Raw genomic sequence first — 14,305 nt, 5'->3', positions numbered from 1 at the left:
CCATAATACAACACTTATTACTGACCATAGTAATTTATTTAAAGAAACGTAATTGATTTCAAACGAAAAATACAACGAGAACAGAGAAAAACCAATTGAAACCATTTTTAAAACAAAGAGAATAGATGTTTAACGAGATAACTAGTGAATTGGGCCTTGAAAAGCAAGATACAATTATTGACAGTTAGTGACACTTAAAAGTGTTCAAACGTGACTCTATTTTGTTTATCCCAGATTGAGTTTATTGTGCGACAAGGATAGATATATAAAATCACTAATGGCGCTACCTTAACACGTGTGTTGATTTAGTGACCTTACGTTTGATGGGTTGTAGTGGCATATATTGCTTCATTGCAGATCGACCCTTGAAGGCGACCATGGTTTCAATTCTTTAGATAATACACTCCCCACAAAAATTATCGCATAGGGGAGGGTAGGGACCGTTCGAACACTTACCTAAATATTTTTTTAAATTTATAATGTTGACTTATTCATGACGGGGACTTCTTACTGCCATTTTAGATTATTATATGCATAATCTGAACAATATTTTATGTTATTGGCGACATGATTTTGTTGTTAAATTAATTGTTTTTGTGACGCATACACTTTGTCCGTAACGTACCTTCATATGGTATGTTACGGACAGCACAGAGGGATCTTTAGGACACAGTTAAGATAAGTACCACCAATTAAATTTATTTTATTTTTAACGTTTGTAGCATAATTCCAATAATACATAAAGTATAAAACTAATATAACAGACTATATCATTCATTACTTTATGAACCAATAAGAATCTTTGATTTTCTTTAGTTACCATGTATTACAGCGGTTATTGTAGTAAACAGGGCGATTTCGAATATACGAACCTTTGTATATTCGAATATACCAACCTTTGTATTTTCGCTCGCCGCCTTAACTTACAAAATTTTTTGCGCTAGCCGTCACATTAACGTCACATTAAATCGCTCTGCTACTGAATGCGCCCAGTCGGTTTCGGGAACGTTTTTATTTATTTATTTATTTATTTATTTATTTATTTATTTATTTATTTATTTATTTATTTATTTATTTATTTATTTATTTATTTATTTTATTCATGATATAGTCTACCTGTATACAACTCGAGGATGGAAAATTTTCGATTACTCGACGTGTTTCCGGAAACACGTCTCGTATAATCGAGAATTTTCAATCCTCTAGTTATATCGTATGTTTCAAAAAATTTCTGGTCAACTAGGTTCTAAAAAACAAAAGCATTAAAAACGTAACTTGAATATTCAGGTGGAAATGTGTTTATTATTGTTTTGAATGAACTGTCATTAAATGGCAATTTCAAAAAAAGCTTGAGAACGGTTCTTTTCCCCTACGATTCTACGAGAATTGGGGTTGGCCGTTGGCGTTGGCGCCAAGATTTCATATTGCAGTACCGCGGAGGCGCGGACGATCGCTTATTTGCTTCGGAAGACCAGATGAGTGTTTGAGGATACAAATTTTGAATAATGTTGCAAATATTGTAAAAAGATTTCCCCGTTCATCCATCCAGATGGGTTTGCACTTCCAATGGAACCAGTAGGTGCATTTTTCAACATGTAGTTTTTATACAGGGTTATTCTAAATGATTGTAGTCGAAGTAGGCCATGCCCATGTTATTACATTTTTGCCGCTTTCATGTGAACTGTCAGTTTTGTCGCTGTCACTGTCATTTTTTAGGTGAAAAGTGCGGTGATGAAAATTTTATTTATTTTTGTTAAATTAACGATTGAATCCGAATAAGTGAGTACACACCGTTCACACAGGAGAGTTAAATTGGGTGCAAAACAACTCAATATTTTCACATCATTTTGATGTTTTTTTTATGTGGAGCGGCAACCATAAATTTTACATTCAGTTTTCACGCCTACGTCGCATTGCATTGATAGTAGCACAAACAGCGACTGTTTCGCCCTTTTCACCCGAAGTCGCTCAGCCGACTTGTTTTTTGCCTTTCTCGGCAATAATTTTACTGGGTTGATGTACAGTTTGCTTCAAAAAAAACGGGAAATGAAATTTGACCTAATGTGAATTGGAAATTTAATTTGTCAATTTATGTCAATTTGTGTCTGTTTGACAATAGTATTTCTGACACATACAGTCGCGGCCAAAATAAAGTAAGACACTTTTTTTCCCCCAGTGTAACGATGACTTGTTGACGTTTGTCTTTTAGAATTGTTAGGTTATGTTAGGTTTTGAGGCAACAACCTTCGAAACCTTGAAGTAATGTTGGTTGCGGGTCTTCTGGTTACATTTAACCAAAATATCCGCAACCAACACCATTCCAATGCTTCTATGTTTTGTGGACTTGTGGACAAAGAGTAAGGTTAGAATTACAATCAAGAAATTTCCATTAATATTCTGTGATGGTTTATCTAGGCCTAGGGTATATACTGGTTAGATTCTCTGAAGATTGGGGATTATGGTCTATGGTCACTGCTTAAGAGGAATAGAGTTAAAGGAAAAGTAAAGGGAGAACAAAGAACTTTATTTAATTAATAGCCATTGCAGCGAGAGAAACTGTGGACTCAGTACTTGGTCATCGCACCATTTTTAGTTATAACTGCAGTTAACCTTCGCGTCATGGAATTACACAAACCTAAGCAGTAGTTCTGTGTAATGGTCTCCCATGCATTAGTAAGGATTTCTAATAATTGCTGGACATTTTGTGGTCTTACGTTTTGCCGTTTTATAGTTTTTACAAGTTCTGCCCAAACATTTTCCATAGGATTTAGATCGGGACTTCTGCTGGGCCAATTAAGTAAAGAAATGTCGTTGTCTGTAAACCATTCTGAAACAATATTTGCCGTGTGCACAGGACAATTGTCTTGTTGAAAAACGTAGTCATTTTCCGGAAATAAGTTCGTGGCTGAGGGCATCATTACATTTTGCAACAGGTTTATATAAACATGGCTGGTGAACCGTTCTTCAATGTCGCATAAAACGCCAGGTCCACGTGCGGAGATGCAGCCCCACATATTTACCGAAAACTTACGATTTTCTACCTGATTTACATAACGTTCCTCATATCTAACGTTCTGCGGGCGATAAACCCGAATATTACCACTAGCTGAGGATTGGAACGTTTTTTCGTCACTGAAGACAATGTTGTGCCAGAAATTTTGTCCAAAAGCCAGATGCTCTAAAGCGAATCCTACACGACTTTCTTTATGCTCTGGTTTTAGCAAAATTTTTTTGGCTGCCGCGCGACAACGGAGTTCACTCTGCTGTATCCGCCTTCTAGCAGTTCGGCTTGACCCAGGAAAGTTTGACTCTTGAACAGCTCTTACCGCATTATGAAATGGATGTTCTTTTAGCACGTTTATTAAATTTTTATCTTCAACTTGTGATGAAATTCTTTTCCTACCGACCCCTGGATTCCTTTCTGCACTTCTTTCTTCTCTCCACTTTTTTTAAAATTTTGCAAACCGAATTTTTATTCAAATTAAAATGTCTAGCAATTTGGCGCCCCGACCATCCATCCTCTTTTTTTGATATAATCCTCAATTTCATAATTTTTGGAATTTGAGGCATTTTGAAGGAAAAACTTTCAAATTTGTTTGACGTTTAAATGTCATTGTCAATGAATTGTTTTTTGAGCCCAGTTTATAAAACTAAATCCACTGATCTGCTCCTCTGCTCTCGTTTGCTTTTCTGACCATTCGTATGTTCATCTGGTAACCCTAAGCTCTTCTAGGGTGCTATCATCCGGACCATATAAATCCTGTTTTTTTTAGAGATGGTTCCTCCTCTAACCTTCATTCTTTTTCAACCTGGCTTAAGACAGACTTGACTGAAATCAAATCTGCCTGAAATGGATAAGTCTATTTCACGTTTACCTACCACTTATACTACGGCTATCACTTTATTGGTAAAAGGGCAAAACATTGACGGCATTGACATTTTGCACTGACATTTGTTGTCAGATTACACTTAACCTCAAATTTATTATACGGGGTGATCAATAAGGACTGTTTAAGTTGGTAACACTGAATCGAATTTTAAATCGTATAACAGAAGTAACTTCCGGTTGTTGGTGGCTTGTCGTTGTTAATGCTAAACCTATATCAGATATTTGTCAAATAAACCAACAAAACATATCCAGTTACAGTGTTATAAATAAAAATTTTCTTAATTGTATTGCCAACTTAAACAGTCCTTCTTGATCACCCGGTAGTACTGGTTACCATTTGTATGAATCTAATTTCATGGCAAACCGCGATCACAGACATTTATAAACACCCTGTACAACTAAATTTCTTGAACAAAGCCTTTCAAGAGGTGTCCTACTTTATTTTGGCCGCCACTGTAAGTGCAGTTTTTTAATCTAAATTCTAAAAGATCGTTTCAAACTATAAAAATTTAATAAAATCTGACAGAACTTTTTCTAACAGTTCCCGTTTTTTTTAAGCCAACCGTACTGTTTGTAGTCCAGTTTCATCTACATTGTAAACGGAAGCTGGACCAAAGTGATATTTTTCGTATAAATGCCAATCTTTGCTTGCTCGTTTATTCGTGTGCCAATTTTGAGGTACATTTTTGTTATTAGCCAAGGCGAAATTATAGGCAAGTTCTTTTGTCTGATTAATGTTTAGTCCATAGTGCATATTTGCTGACGTAATCAAATAATCCGCCAAAGCCTTTTCTTCAGTATCAGTAAACAATTGTCTCGTAATAAATTTAGACCTGTACATTTGACTACCCGGAATTTTGTTGGCCTTTACATATCCAAAGAGAGTAGATTTGGGAATGTTATAATCTTTAGATGCTTGTCTGATTGATTTTGTTTTAGTTTTTATTTCATCTAATGCTCGCTGAATAACATCAATGGGAATGTTATCAGCCCTAGAACGCTTTAGCTGAGACTTTTGTTTTGCTTTATACAGGGTGTCTCAGCTAAGACTTTCGAGCCTAGTAACTAGTAGTTATTTTCCAGCGGATTTTTGTGAAATTTAAAATGCAGATCTTTTAGACGGTGAAGAATAAAATCCCATTAATGCAATCACCCAAGTCCTTTCGGTCGTGTTGAAATTTCGAGAATTTTAAAAAAAGGTAGGTTAAAAGAGAAGAACTAGCAAGTATATTAGATAAAACCAATAAAATTGTTCTATCGTTGGATGTAATTACAATTACAACAGCAATGTTTCAAAAAGTAAGTTTACAATTGTACTTACCAGTAAATGAATAAATTGTACCTTGGTGAGGCAAATTTATTGTAGGCCCGAGAACCCCAGTTAAAATCACTCCATTGAACTGAAAATCCACTTAATTGTCGCGGGAAAACTTCAAATTATCAATAATTAGAGGGCCTGTCCGAAACAACCCGCCGTCCGAAAGATACCAACCCTCCCCTAACATATGTTTATACATAAAAATAAAATTTGAACAGTAATTTAATTTTTTTTCTGTGTTATCCTTCCGAGAATGGAATTGTATAAAATCCATATTGCACATATCAACATAAGGAGTTACAGTCATTGATTAATTCGCTCTAAAGTATTGTGGTAAACGAGATGGCTCTGCAATGTCTTGCATACAGTCAACAAAAATTAACACAAGCAGTGAAAAAGTCAATTATCAATATAGGGTTGAAATCTCCTTAAAGATTAAATTTAGTCTATTTATACCAAATGTTTGCAGTGTGGAAATTACTTATAGAATAAATTCAATAATTTCAAAACTAATGACATTTGTCGAAAAGGCCGAAACAGGTCAATTTTTATTTCTCGTAATACTTATTACTTCACTTGCTCATGACGTTATCCTTTTTTGAGCTATGACGTCATCACCATCACCACTACCTAAAGAATTAAAAAATTTGGTAACTTACATAACAATTTTTTTTAGAAAATGACAAATTTTACTTCAAAACTTTAATTTAATTTTTAATGTATTTAATTTTTTTTCTATATGGTTATTTAAAATCTAGGATTTACTTCAATAGACCAAACAATTTAGAAGATTTACGATACAGAATTCGCGCTGAAATGGAACAAATTAGCCCTAACATTATTGAGCGCGGTGTACAATGTTTGCACTCCTGTGTGAGTGCTAAATAGTTGGCGGGGGGCAATTTCAACATTTGTGTTACATTTTATTGTTATCCTTAGATGTTTGTTTGTTTTTGTTTGAGATCAATTAAATTTTTTACATTAAAAATTAAATTAAATGTTTGAAGTACAATTTGTCATTTTCTCAAAAAAATTGTTATGTAAGGTACCAATTTTTTTGATTCATCGTTTAGGTAGTATCAGAAAAAGGACAAAAAAGTGGGGGTTGTCATTTAAAAAAATTGGTGATGACGTAATAGCTCTAAAATGGATAACGTCATGAACAAGTGAAGCAACTTAAAATAAGCACTATGAGAAATAAAAATTGACCTCTTTCAGCGTTTTCGACAAATGTCATTAGTTTTGAAATTACTGAATTTATTCCATAAGTAGTTTCCACACTGTATACTTAAGAAACAAAGTGATGCGATAATTGTTGTACGGTGTGTAGGGTAAGAGGTACAATGATTGACACCGTAAGTGCATTGACGCTTTCAATAGGCGAATTCGGTATGCAAATTCAATGCCACAGTATGGTGATTATTACATAACGGTAGTTGCATAATAATACAGGGTGGTCCCTATATAACCTGCCAAAAAAATTCTGGGTCATTAGAAGTATCTAACAAGTCCAAAAAACTCCTTTTCATTAGGTCCAAAATAATGGGGATAAATTAACCCCTATCCACACTCATTCGACGCTGCCGACGACAAAAATACATACCTACCTACTCAGGAATTAATTGTTGGTGTTTGTAAGGATGACAGTATCTAAGCAACATAGGTACCTGAATCATTTATGACAAATCTCAAATTTGACAAACTAAATCAAATTAATGACATTTATTGAAAAAAAACGCTGTACACTGTGTGCGTTAATTCACCAGCTTATTTAGGTACAAAAGCTGATTTTGTAGACTGACATGAATGAGTAATAAATAAAGTGGTGTTCCTCAATGTGTAAATTAATGTAGAGGTGGTGTGTGCAAAATTGTGGAAGAACTGTGTAATAAGAGTATCGTCTTAATTGTGGTTAAATAGCCAAAATAATGTATTGAATAAATTTATTTTTTAATACCTAGTTGTTAAAGGTGGCTTTCCGGATTGTTTGTCACCATGTAAACAACCTCATAACGGCCGGAGTCCGTTATGAGCGGGAGCGGCCGTTATGAATGACTAAATATCTATAGCAACGTAGATCTAAACTTTATTTTTCAACTTTTTTACAATTGGTACAATAATAATTAATGTTTAATGTTATGGGACACATCTTGAATTAATCGAAATCCGTATGCCACTAGCAAATGTAGACGAGATCGAAGATTATGTTTCAGAATTTTAACACCAACACAAGCGCGATTTTGCAGGGAATAACGATGACCTCACTTGCTCTGCGGCCATCCGGACATCGGGAATATCTTGATCGCGGTTTTTTATTGATTTCAGTCGTTTATTTTCAACGGAAAGTTAAGTGTTGAACAAATCTGGAAAACAGCAGCAAATGTAGACAAGATCGAAGATGATGCTTCACAATTGTAAGACTAACACAAGCGCGATTTTGCAGGCAATAACGATACCTCACTTTCGGACATCGGGCATATCTTGATTGCGATTTTTTATTGATTTCATTCATTTATTTTCAACGGAAAGTTAAGCGTTGAACAAATCTGACAAACAACATTGAAACAATTTTTTTTCACAAACAACGGTTGACATGACGACGTCCTCCGCACACTTATTAATCATTCGGTTTTTTCGATGGCGTCAAAAAAAATGTATTTCAAAAAGATAATTGTGAACGAATCGTTACGTCCGTTAGGGCCTTTACAGCCTCGCCAGTATTATTCGACTCGCTCTGCGAGCTCGTCTCACAAAATCTCTGGCTTGGCAGTAAAGGCTATCCTAACGGACTTCTACTGTAAAATACTATTACACTTTACATATTCGTACTTTCAACTCTATCTGAGAATATGAACTAACGAATGAAAGGTAAACTAGACTAGAAAAATTATTTTATAATAAATGTTCTGTGTGCCTTCCGTTGGCATTTAAGCACATTTGAGTACGCCGGTACCAATTTTCATAAACAGAATTCAGCATTTCTGGGTTTTTACGAATCTGGTTCGCGGCGTCTGTTACGCGTTTCTGGAGTTGGCCTTTTGTATTTATTTCAACTTCGTATACCAAATCTTTCGTGTGGCCCCAAAAATTAAAATCCAGAGGGGTTAAATGGAGGATCGGGGACGCCATCGTATTGGAATCAGTCAGAACCAACTTCACATAAATGCAGATGTAGCTTCACAAAAGTACAACGGGACGGAAGGACTCCTTCAGGAAAACGCTCGCCGTATGGTCGCCTTGTCGGTCTTGAATTGCCATGTGTTTCGCCATAGAGTAAATGCAAATCGGCGTATTCTTGTTTTGTGAATTTCATAACTTTTTGAAGTACATATTCGCAAATTTAAAATTAAACTTGACAAATGTGATAGGTGTTACAGGTACCGTTGCTAAAGAAATTGCAGCCATGTAACCAGAATTACCTTTTTAAAACCGATTAACTCATTAGCGTACAGCAAATTTTGATCAAATTTTCAATTATTTTTATCTAGAAAAAGAAAAGACTTTTATTAGAAACATTTTTTATGTATGAGTTCTACTCATCGTCACCTATTACTGGATTTCTTCTGGCAGGTTATATCGGGACCACCCTGTATTTTGCAAAACATATAATCCTTTTAATTCATCTTAATTAAAAACTAAAAAAAAAAAAAACAATTTGTTGAAAGTACAAATATGACAGTCATTGTCATACTTTGACAGTAATTGACACCCACCCTAGCAGTCATTGACATGCTTTCATCTCACTCGTTCAAACAATTATGTTTTTTCCGGTACTTCCTCTAGTTGCCAAAATCGCTTCAACGTGAACTCCAAGGAGTCCGAATCAACCGTGGGGAGACATGCATGAACTACCGACGGGGTGCGAATATTGACGGGTCCGTTTATCACCCAGCCGAACACGGTGTTGATTGCAGCGGGTTCACCGGGTCCGGAGCCTAATAAAACTCCTGGTTTTAAAAGACTGGCGTAGAGGTCACCGCCGAGGAGCATCTCAACGCCGTGGGGAGTATTGAAATCCGGGTCCGCGAGTTCTAAATTGCAAAGGTGCTTCCAATTGCTGACATCTAGAGGACCGGCCGGCATATCGCCCGCTAATTGGAGTAGCACATGGACATTGATGGTTTTCGATTGGTCTGGTTTGTTTCGCGGCTGGATACGGCATTCAACAAATCCTGGGGAGGTTGACTCCGCGCCAGGGTTAATTCCTCTCACGCGAATTTTTGACGGTGTGAATCGCAGACCTAATCGACGAAGACATTTTTGGGCGATAAAGCTGCCTTGGCTGCAATTGTCCAAAACGGCTCGGACGCGCTGAAAGTGACCTCGAGCATCCTTTACTTCGATCACCGCCGTTGCGAGAAGCACAATTTTGTTTTCTATCGCGCTAGTCAGCGTTGTTAATGACGAGTCAACAGCTGACGACGACGACGACGACGATGTACCGGCGGCGGTGGTACTGGACGCGGACGGTAGCGTCGACGATGGCGCACCGGGAGTGGCCGGACTGGCGGACGATTTCTCGAAATGCAACATGGTGTGATGCCTCTCTTTGCACACACGACACGACGATTTCGAATTGCAAGCATTTGCATTGTGTGCAGGGCGAAGACAATTGATGCAAAGTCGTCGAGACTTTACAATTTCAAACCGTTGTCGCGAAGTTTTCGGCGTAAACTCCGGACATTTGTAAATGACGTGCTCTCCAGTGCACAGTTTTGAGGTGACGAGTCCACTATAAAAACCGATTTCGCTTTCGACGTCGTGTTTACCTGACGAGACGAATTGGTTGTACTCGCAGGTTCCCGAGGTTTTCCTAGTGAATCCAAAACGCGACACTGACCTCCGATAAAGTCCGCTAATTGTTTGAATTTAGGAATCTCGGCTGGTCCCAGTGTACGTATGTCCGACTCAAACAATTTCCGAGTGCCCGGGTCTAATTTTTCCAACAGCAGTTGGAACCACATAAAATCTTCCAGCGATTCTGCAAGATTTAAAGCCATAAGGGCGGACCGATTTTCTTTGAACTTATCCGAAAGCTTGCGTAATCCGGAAGCTGATTCGGATCTCAATTTGGGAAGCTGTTTGAGCGTGTTCCAATAGTGGTATGATAGTTTCCGCTTGTTTTCGTACCGATCTACCAGAGCATTCATTGTACGCGATGGGGTAATTTTCCTCAGAAAGAGTTATCGCTTTTACCAAATTTAAAGGCTCCCCGGTCAGGCTACTAATCAAATATTGAAATTTCTCAATCCGTGCTAACTCCGGCCGCGAATGAATTGCATTGTCGAAGAATTGAATGAACGAGGTCCATTCGCTAAAATTACCGTCGAAGGTACGTAATGATAATTTCGGCAACCGTAAGTTCGAACACGTTGACGAAGAGGAGTTGATCGAGTTGGGATTGGATGCGGGGCGCTCTACTTCCGGAAAGTACCGCACATATGCCGCGTCAATTTCGTCAAATGCCTCGAAAAATTCCATCCGTATTTGTTCTTCGGTTTCCAAATCGAATTCGAGTTGCGTGGCGACGTAGGCAATAATCGCGGAATGTAGTGGCTCAAATTTTTCAAAAATTGATTGGGCTCGTGCAAAACGTCTTTTTAGGAGAGCTCGCAATGGTGGTTGTTCCGTCGCGGATTGAGCAACCTCTCGAATTTCGCGTAATTGGTTTATCAAGCTGTTTCTCAACGCACGGTTTTCTTTTGCTTTTGCGGCCATTGTTCCAACTTTGTTTTGATGCGATAATCCGAAATGGGTGGTCAGGTACCAAGGGAGGTAAGCAAAAGGGTCGGAAACAAGTAATAAATTTTCAATAATTCGACGACCGATAAGAACGAAATTTTTACCTCTCTTTCGGCACTTGGCGAACAGATGTTGGAAAAACCCGAAAAGTACAATGAAATACGTACGTACGTACCGTTATTTTTCAATTGATGATTTGCGAAATGAATGAAAACGAATGAAATGAGAAGAAATAGAACTAAAATGCGAACTAATGATAGTGCTAATCTACTTACTAGACGAAAGTGGTCGCACTGCGCTAGAGACACTTAGTACTAAATTTTGAATTCAGTAATTACGACAACGAAACAACAAAACAAAAAACAAATTGAATGCGATCCGGCTCGAAGGACCAAAAAATGTGTGTCTCCAGGGCACTTATATCAACCGATTGTTGATAATAAGCCTACCTAAGCGAAGAGCTGTGTTACGGGATTCGCGATTCAATAAATTCAAAAACGACTTACCGTTGGGGCTGGACGTCTGAATTTCGTTCGTGTCTCTGTGCGCGGTGGAACTCACTTCCTGTTCGAGATGTTTGAGTTTTGCTAGTTACCGACGAACTCTCTGAGACTACTTACTTCTTCTTCTTTTTCGGCCTCCCCGAGAGGGAGGGTTTTATGGTCGTTTTCGAACAGACGAATCGTGAATCGAAAAACGCGCCAATGACACACGATGGTAGAGTGCAACCACTTTCAATGAAACTAAATGCTAAGATCTAATAGATAAAGAGCTAAACTAACTAAAATGTAAGGAAACAACAAAAGAAAAAAAGGTAAAGAGAGAAAAGGAAAAAAGATCAACTATGTACAAATTCAAACAGGTTAATTGATGAGTTTAGAAGGATTGTAACTCAATTTTAACGTAATTAAACCAAAACTCACATTTTATTTCTCTAATAACAAAAATAATACAAAACCTCTTAAAAATTTAACAGGAGATGTAATAAACTAAAAACTCATTATCGTATATTGCCTCCTCTAGCTTGAATTACAGCTTCCATTCGTCTTGGCATTCCTTCAAAAAGGTTCTGAATGACAGCTTGGTCTATTTCTTGCCATTCTTGAATGACTGCTGCACTTAGGTCTCTCAAGTTTGCAGGAGCAGGAGTTCGGACTTTAACTCGTCTTCCGACCATATCCCAAACATGTTCGATTGGATTAAGATCGGGACTTCTTGCAGGCCAAACCATATGGTGCATTTCAACTGTGTCCAAGTACTCATTTACGATTTGAGCAATGTGTGGACGGGCATTATCGTGCATTGGAATGGAGTCATTACCAATAAATGGGGCAAAGGGCGCAACATGTGGTTCCAGGATCTCCCTAATGTACCTGTTTGCTGTCATTGCCCCTCCATTTACCACCACTAATTCGGTGCGAGCTTCCATACTAATGCCACCCCATACCATGATTGAACCACTACCAAAACTGATCCCTGACACAAAATTGCACTGAGAGTTACGTTATAACAGTTGTCCCAGATTTATTTGAACATGGCTGTACACTTGCTTTCAAAACTTTCGCGTACACATTCAAAATCAAGTAACAACGATTTTGCAAAATTTAAGCAGTGTGAACGGGTAATTTTGAGATTAGGTTAAAGATGACATTGACAGCAATTAAAAAAATTACGATTGGTCTTTTACTTAATGACAATTTCACTTACCACCTATGTTCGAAAACTGAATAGTATTCAGCATGGCTGGAGGACACTGGATCGAGATAGCGTAAGGTTTTTTTTTTTTTTTAATTTTATTAAAACTGGTCACTTGGACCAACCATTAATTTACTTTTAGATAGACAAAAAAAAAATTAAAACTAATATTCACCCAATGGTGTCAAAAAGATTGTGTTATTAACTATTGCTGGTGTTATCACTTATCACTCATTGCACTAGGTCACTAGGTCTTTTTCTTTTCAATCTTCGGGTTGAACCGTCCTTTACCAGTAGTTGTGTGACCTCTGGGTTGACATGGTCTCTCACTCTTTGTTGGTGTTTTTGGGCTGAGCGTTTTATTTCATCGGCAACATACGGGATGTTTAGGTCCCGATGAATATCGCTGTTTCTCGCATATCTCGGTGCATCGACAATGTTACGGAGCACTTTGTTCTGGAAAGTCTGTATTATTTTTATATAACGTTGACTAGTACAGCCCCAGAGCTGAATACCATACAGCCAGGACGGCTTTAGCATCTGATTATATAACAAGACTTTGTTATATATAGACAACTGGGAACTTCTACCTATCAACCAGTACATTTTCTTATATTTTAAGACGAGTTCTTTCTTTTTCTTTTTCACGTGCTCTTTCCACTTCAACTTTGTGTCCAGAGTCATTCCGAGATATTTCGCCGTATTAGCGTAGGGTATTACGATGCCATTCATGTTAACATTATGCTGGCCCTCTATTCGTTTATTTGTAAAAGTTATATTTACAGATTTTGCTTCATTCAATTTGATTCGCCAGACACGAGTCCATTCTGTTATTTTATCACAAGCACTTTGCAATCTTCTAGTGCTACTGCTAATTTCTCGACCAACTGCTAATATCGCCGTGTCATCTGCAAAGGTGGCCATGGTGATGTTGTTTCCCTTTGGTATATCATGCGTATACAGTAAATAAAGCACTGGGCCTAGAACGCTGCCTTGGGACACTCCGGCCTTTATATCTTTGAACTGAGAGTATTCATCTTCTTGTTTTACCCGAAATATCCTTCCAGTGACGTATGACTCCAGCAGGTGCACATATTGCTTTGGCAAGATCTTGTTCAATTTACTCATCAGTCCTTGATGCCAGACCTTATCGAAGGCCTGGGCAACGTCCAGGAATACCGCCGAGCAGGTTTCCCTTCCCTCTAATGCTTCTTCTATTACGTTTGTTATACGATGTACTTGGTCGATTGTATTATGTTGTTGCCTGAATCCGAATTGATGGCTCGGTATTAAGTTTTTATTTTCAATAATTGGTTTTAGTCTTTTTAAGAACAGTTTCTCAAAGAGTTTGGAGATGATTGGCAAAAGCGATATAGGCCTGTATGATTTAACCTCGTTAGCTGGTTTTCCTAGTTTATGTAGCATTATCATCTCTGCCACTTTCCAACAGCTGGGCATATGTTGCAACCTGATTACTGCATTGAACAGGTATGTCAACATTACTATTGCTTTTTTGGGCAGGTTTTTTAGTAGTTCACCAGTTATAAGGTCATACCCCGGGGCTTTCTTTGGATTAAGATTTACTTTAATCTCGTTGGCGATTTCCTTTGGAGTAACTAGGGGAATTTTTTCATCGTCTTGGTTATTATATTCTTCCTGAC

Source organism: Tenebrio molitor, chromosome 5, assembly GCF_963966145.1.
Source record: "Tenebrio molitor chromosome 5, icTenMoli1.1, whole genome shotgun sequence".
Classification (NCBI taxonomy): domain Eukaryota; kingdom Metazoa; phylum Arthropoda; class Insecta; order Coleoptera; family Tenebrionidae; genus Tenebrio; species Tenebrio molitor.
Note: the sequence above shows the minus strand (reverse complement) of the source record.